Source organism: Equus quagga, chromosome 1 (genome assembly GCF_021613505.1).
Source record: "Equus quagga isolate Etosha38 chromosome 1, UCLA_HA_Equagga_1.0, whole genome shotgun sequence".
Taxonomy (NCBI): domain Eukaryota; kingdom Metazoa; phylum Chordata; class Mammalia; order Perissodactyla; family Equidae; genus Equus; species Equus quagga.
Genome location: NC_060267.1, coordinates 58,628,952 through 58,635,751, shown reverse-complemented (window position 1 = coordinate 58,635,751; position 6,800 = coordinate 58,628,952). Strand labels below are relative to the sequence as shown.

The 6,800-nt window shown below is 39.5% G+C and overlaps 1 pseudogene; it reads left to right on the top strand.

The window, feature by feature from the left end:
- Positions 1-758: 758 nt before the first annotated feature.
- On the top strand, positions 759-1,677 carry LOC124244330 (olfactory receptor 8I2-like; annotated as a pseudogene).
- The last annotated feature ends 5,123 nt before the right edge of the window (positions 1,678-6,800 follow it).

Sequence of the window (6,800 nt, the reverse complement as noted above, 5' to 3'; positions counted from 1 at the left end):
AGATAACCATTTACTTTTTGTTGGAAACAAACACATTCACTAACCACACACAAAAAACAATTTGGCTGTGTCATAGATTAAATTCCTCATTTGGTCTTAGCTCATGAATAGAAAGAAAGAGTACATGATAGAAAAAATATATAATGAATTTTAGCATTAACATGTAACATAAGCAGGATGCTTCTTTCACATATATACACACATATGTACATTTTACAAAATTTAACAAAGCCTTTTTGAGTCTAAAGAACTATGAACTGTGTTCCTCTAAGATCTTCTTAAGTTCCTAAAACAACCTTGTAAAGTAGTTATGTGTTGAAAAACTAAGACTGTCACGCAAAAGTATCATTAAATTCCCAAATTATGGAACCTCCTTTCCTAAGTGACCTATTTTCTAAGGGTACCTAGATAAATTTCTAAGTGTATGATTTCAGGCCCAGTGATGTACTGGGGTAGAGGATGGTACATTTCAGGAGGAATCACTTCGAAATCATTCCAGATAAATATCTGTTATGGTGCTACCAGCTCCACACAACTGTGAACTTTGAAATTTTTCACGTCTCTCACTTCTATAAAAAATAAAAATCCTGTATAAATTCTCAATTAAGTTGAAGTCATTAAATATTTGCTTTCCATCTGTTACTCTCCCATTATTGCAGTCTAAGTCACCTTTGAGTAACAGCTCTTTAGATATGAATCCTTCTCTAACTTTAATTATTGTTATTCAGCGGGTAAGTCAAAGTCCTGAATTGATAAAAATGGCTGAGAGCAGTTTCACTGAGAGGATTCTCTTCATCCTCTCTGGACTTACAAATCACCCTGAACTACGAGTCAGCCTTTTCTTGATGTTACTCTTTATTTGTTCACTGTTTTGAGGAACCTTGGACTAATCATGTTAACCAGAATTGACACTCAACTTTACACATCTATGTACTTCTAGCCATTTAGCATCATTGAGATATTTTATTCCTCTACTGTAAAACCCCAGGCCCTGGTAAATTTCCAATATGAAGAGAAAACCATTTCCTTTGTCAGCTGCTTTATTCAAATGTACTTTTTTGTGGGTCTGTTTTGTAGTTGATGTTTTCTTTAGGGATCAATGGCCTATGATAGCTATGTAGCAATCTGCAATCCCTTGTGTCTGATGGCTAAGTCCCAGAAAGTGTGTAACTGACTGGGAGTTATGCCATACACCATAGGCTTCACAAATTCTCTGATATCCTTCTCTGTGATAAGCAGTTTGGCATTCTGTGATTCCAGCATCAGTCATTTTTTCTGTGACACTACAGCTCTTTTGGCACTGTCCTGTCTAGATACATTCAGCATAGAAATAGTGATCTTCATTCTGGCTGGGTTCACTCTTTGTAATTGTTTCCGCATCATCACTGTCACTTACACTGCCATCATCTCAGCCATCCTCAGGATGCAGTCTGCAGTAGGCAGACTGAAAGCCTTTTCCACCTGTGTGCCTCACCTCATGGGTGTTAACTGTCTTCTTTGAGTCCCTTATTTTCACATATTTGAAGCTTGATAACATCATCCCTGACCCAGGCACAGGTGGCATCTGTGTTCTATACCATTTTCCTTCCAATGCTTCCACTGATCTACAGTCTGAGGAACAAAGATGTAAAAAATGCATGACTCCTGAGAGTCATGCATAGAAAACATTTTTCATGACAAATATATGCAAGTTACAATGAAAACAAACCTGGATGGTTTCAGGCAGTCAATTGTTCCAACAATTAGGAAAGCAGTAAACTCAAAACGCATAATACAAACTAAATGATAAATTAGAGTCTTCAAATTTGGGAGATGAATTATTATTTTGTTTGTTTATGTGGAATACGGAATCATTGTATTGGGAGTTTATTTCAATACTTAAGTTATTCAGACATAGACACACACGAGTAAGTAAGGAGGCATCTGACCAGTGATGGAATCCATCCCGGAACAGCCATGTGTGAAACATCTCACTGAAACACATTAAACAATTACTAAATTTTCATATGGTTTCACCACTTTTCATATGGTTTAACATTCTGTTTTCTCAACAATCAAAAAATAGAATAAAATTGGTAGATTAAGACATAGTGACTCTCAAATGTTATTAACAACAACAAATGACAGCTGATAGTCTGAGAGCAAAGGAAAGAATACAGAATTGACAAGAGCCATGGGGGGCAGGAGGAAAGGGGGAGTGAGGTAATTTCAGTGAGGTGTAAACAGTAATGATGACAACAGACATCATATGTAACATGACAGGTAGTATAAAGAAAGCAATAATGTAGATACATTTTGCCATAACAGTTAAAATTTTGATCATGTATCTGTGAAATGTGATATTTGATTACACGGAAAAGTGATGTGTTTATGAAGAGGAGTATGTACCCCATCAAAATCAGCAGTTTAATTTTTAAATAGCCATAACGTGCCTCCCTAAATTCAAAAATCTCATAAACTTTTAAATGTGTGTGCAGATAAGGAAGCACTAGCTGTAGCATAATTTCAGAGACATTTTGGAAGTGTATGTGGAGGCTCTCATTTCTCCAAATCAGGCAGAAAGACTTTAAGTCAACAGTATTAAAAGGAGAAACTGGGTTTTTAAAATTTATTTTCCCTCAAAAAGAGTTATTAATGTAAACCCCATTTAATGAACTCTCCCAGGCATTTGTAAAAAATTCCCAAAGGATGTATTACCTCAGCCTTTACAGTGCATGCGTCACTGACCAGAGATCAAAGGAATGATGCAACACATTTAAAATGTGTGCTGAAAGGAACTGGAGTAACATTCTCCCAACAGCTCTCTTTGGGGAAGACAGAGAGCCTCTCACTCATGTGCAATAAAAAAAGCTCTCCCTTAGCCCAGGTTATACTCCCCTCTTAGTCACATTGTGGTTTAAGGGATTTCAAATTTTCACTACAGCTAGGACAGTATAAGTAGAACCTACATTCAAAGAATGAACGAGGGTAGTAACACTTGCTTCTATGTCTTTAGGAAGATATTTGGAGAACACCGTTAACAAACTGCACTTGATGACATAGAGACAGAGCCTCCCTCAACAAATGTAAGAATGCTCTGTCTGAACACAGTGCATAAATGGTTGCTAGGGAAGCTGGTTCAAGGTGACACTTCAAAGTTTCCTAGAGCCAAGACAGAATATATATCACTTCCTTGTCATGCGATAACAAGGAGGAGAAACACTCTTGCTCTGGCTCTTTGTGAAGATCTTGTATAACTCATGCAATATTGCACTTTTCTTCCTTTGATTGAGTGCTCACCTGCAGAAACGGAAAGAATTCTCCCACGGCACTCAGCAAGCACCTATCTCGAAAGGCAGATTTTCTGTCAGAGGTTTCAAACATTTGACTGCATCTAGGACAGAATATCTATTACATCCATCCCTCGAGATAACAAAGGCAAGAAACACTCTCCCATATAGGTCTTTAAGACACTCTTAAAGAACAGTTTTCAACCAGTGCTGTTTATAGCATTCAGTCAACCCCTCACTCACCTGTAATGATGTACACTGTCTCACTCCAGCTTTTAAGTCACTGCTAGGAACATGTTCTTTCGGATATTTCAATATTTTCAGTACAGCTTGGAAAGAATGCCTATAACACCCATTCAAGGAATGAATACTGGGTAAGAAAGCTCTAGCTTCTACATCTTTAGGAACATCTCAGGAGAACATTTTTAACAAACTGCACTTGAGGACATACTGACACAAGCTCCCTATCACACAATAAGAATGCTCTCTCTGAACATAGCACATAAGTAGCTGCTGGGGAACATTGCCCTATCTGAGATTTCAAACTTCACTAGAGCTGAGACAGAATATCTGTCTTGATATTGGCATGTCTTGAGCATGGCAGAATATCCCTGCCATGAGCTCACAAGGAGGAGAAACACTTTTTCTTCTGGCTCTTTCTGAAGATCTTGCATAACTCATGCAATATCGCACTTTACTTCCTTCAACCAAGTGCTCACATGCACACATTGAAGTAATTCTCTCACAGCACTCAGCAATCACCTATCTGTAAAATCCCATTTTGTGTCAGAGGGTTCAAACATTTGACTGCAGCTGGGACAGAATATCTATTATATCCATCCCTTGAGATAACAGAGGCAAAAAACACTCTTCCTTCTTGTTCTTTAAGAACCTCTTAAAAAACAGTTTTCAAACAGTGCTCATTATGGCATACACTCAGACACTAAGTCACATGCAAGGTTCGCTCTCTTATCCCAGGCTAAAACTCGCCTCTTAGTAACATATTCATTTCAAAGATTGTAGTCTTTTCAGTACAGCTAGGATGGAAATCCTCTAAGATACATTCCAAGAACCAGCACAGGGTAGAAACAAGCCTGGTTCTACATCTTGAGGAACATTTCCGGAGATCATTTTTAACAAACTGCACTTGATGGCATACAGGCAGAATCTCCCCTAAATGCAATAAGAATGCTCTGTCTGAACGTAATGTATAAGTGCTGCTTGGGAACCTCGTCCTGTGCAAGATTTCAAACTTCACTACAGCCAAGAGAGAATATCTCTCTTTTCCATTCCATGAGATCACACGGAGGAGAAACACTCTTGCTTCTGGCTTATCATGAAGATCTTCACAAGAGTCATTCAATATTGTACTTCACGGTCTTCAGCCAAGTGCTCACCCACATACAGCGAAGGTGTTCTCTCACAGACCTCAGCTCACACTTTTCTCAAAAGGCACATTTTGTGTCAGAAGTTTCAAACATTTGACTACAGCTAGGACAGAATATTTATTACATCCATCCCTTGAGATAACGGAGGCAAGAAAGACTCTTCTTTCTAGATCTTTAGGAATCTCTTAAAGAACGTTTTTCACACAGCACTCTTTACTGCATGCATGTCATAAAGATGTTCCTAAAGACATAGGAGGAAGAGTGTTTCTACCCTTTGTTCTTTCTTTGAATGAATGTTATAGACATTCTGTCCAAGCTGGAGTGAAAAGTTTGAAATGGTTTTAACAAAAACTTTCCCAAGTTAAATTAGTTTCCTGACAGATTTTCACAATCATCTTCTTTATTATGTGGTTCATCTTTTCTTTCCTGACAACTCAGGCCACCGTGAGTTGTGGAATTTCCAAGTGATCCACCAACGATTTGATGCTTCCTGGATTATTTGGGAGATAAATGTGCCTCTGTTGTCTCTCTGGGTCAACAGTGGAATTCTGTTCCTGGGAATGATCCCCTTTAACAAAACTTTGGTCACTTTGGCAGCCTTCTCTGTTCTGGAAGGGAAAGCTTCAGCGCACCCTGTGAAGGTATCTATGAGTTACTTGACATTCCCAGAGGCTCCAAGCATTATATTAAAGTCCACTTTCCAGTCCTCACAGGGGACTGCTCTTTGATGTTGAACCCCCTTGTTCAAGAAGGGTAACCCTGTCCTGGGACTGTTTTTGGCACAGAGCACACATTTTTGGTGACTTTTTTAGTGGTCCATTGCAAATTAGGACAAATTAAATAGCTTTAGACCCATTTCAAGGTGGCATAACTTTCCCATAATGAGTGCTCTGATGGATTTGATTAACAATTTCTCCCAGAAGGGCTTCAGGTACCAGGATGAGTCCTTCTGAGTTACTGATTTACTGAGTACTGAGTTACTGATTTCCAGCCTGGATGCTCCAGAGAAGAAGAGTCAAATCTCCATTCTCTGGCTCTGTCTAAATATATCTGTGTGTAGCTAGGCTGGAATATAGCAAAGTCAACTTGGAGAACTAAGAGAACCAATATTGCCTTGAAACTCAGTCCTAGCAGCAGTCTTCACTGCCTGATCACCCAGTTGATTGCCTCTGGTTTCCAAAGGTTTCCCTTTCTGATGTTGAGGGCTGTGTATGATGGCTACTGCCATGAGTAATTAATGGCCTCTAATAAGGTCAATATTTCCTGGGAATATTTTGTGTCCCAACTTATAGCAGTCAAGAGTCCCCTATCTTTCCATATGACCCCAGGGGCATGGACCACTAAAATGGCATATTTCGGGTCTGTACTCTTTTGTCTTTAACTATTTGAAGAGCCCTAGTTAGGGCTGTAAACTCAGCCTTTTCAGCTGAAATATCTGGAGGTAGAGCCTTTGCTTCCATGGTGTCCTGTAGGGTGACAACTGCATAACCTGCTCAACATTGCCCCTGATCCATGAAGCTGCTTCCATCAGTGAACAGTTCCAAGTCTGGCTGCTCCAACAGTTGATCAGTCAAATCAGGTTGGCTTGAGAACGCCTGTTCAATGGTCTGAAGACAATCATGAAAGGGAGTCTATTTGACTTGGTAGGTAGAAGGGCTGCAGGGTTTAAGGTAGAAATAGCCTTTAAATTTATCTCTGGCTTGTCTAATAAAATAGACTGATCTTGAGGTTAGCCGATATCCTCTTTTCTGTTCTAATAAAGGGAGGACACAGTGGGGAGTGTGCACCATGGTGGGCTGCTCCAATGTGAACTTTTCAGCTTCTTGTAGTATGTCACGGGCGGTGGCAATGGCTCAGAAGCAAGGTGGCTAAACTTTGACTGATCCAACTGCTTAGTAAAATAGGCCATGGGCATCCTGCTGGGCCTGAGGTTCTGGGCCAGGACTCCCAGACTAAGGTCCTGATTTCCTTTACAAAGAGATCAAAGGGATTTCTCAAATCTGGGAGTCCCAAGGCTGGGGCAGTTAATAATTTTTCTTTAACTTGATTGAACACATTCTGGCACTCTTGTGTCCACATCAAAAGCTTGAGGTATCTTCCCTTTAAGGCCTCAAATAGAGGTTTTAAAATTAATCTGAAGTTG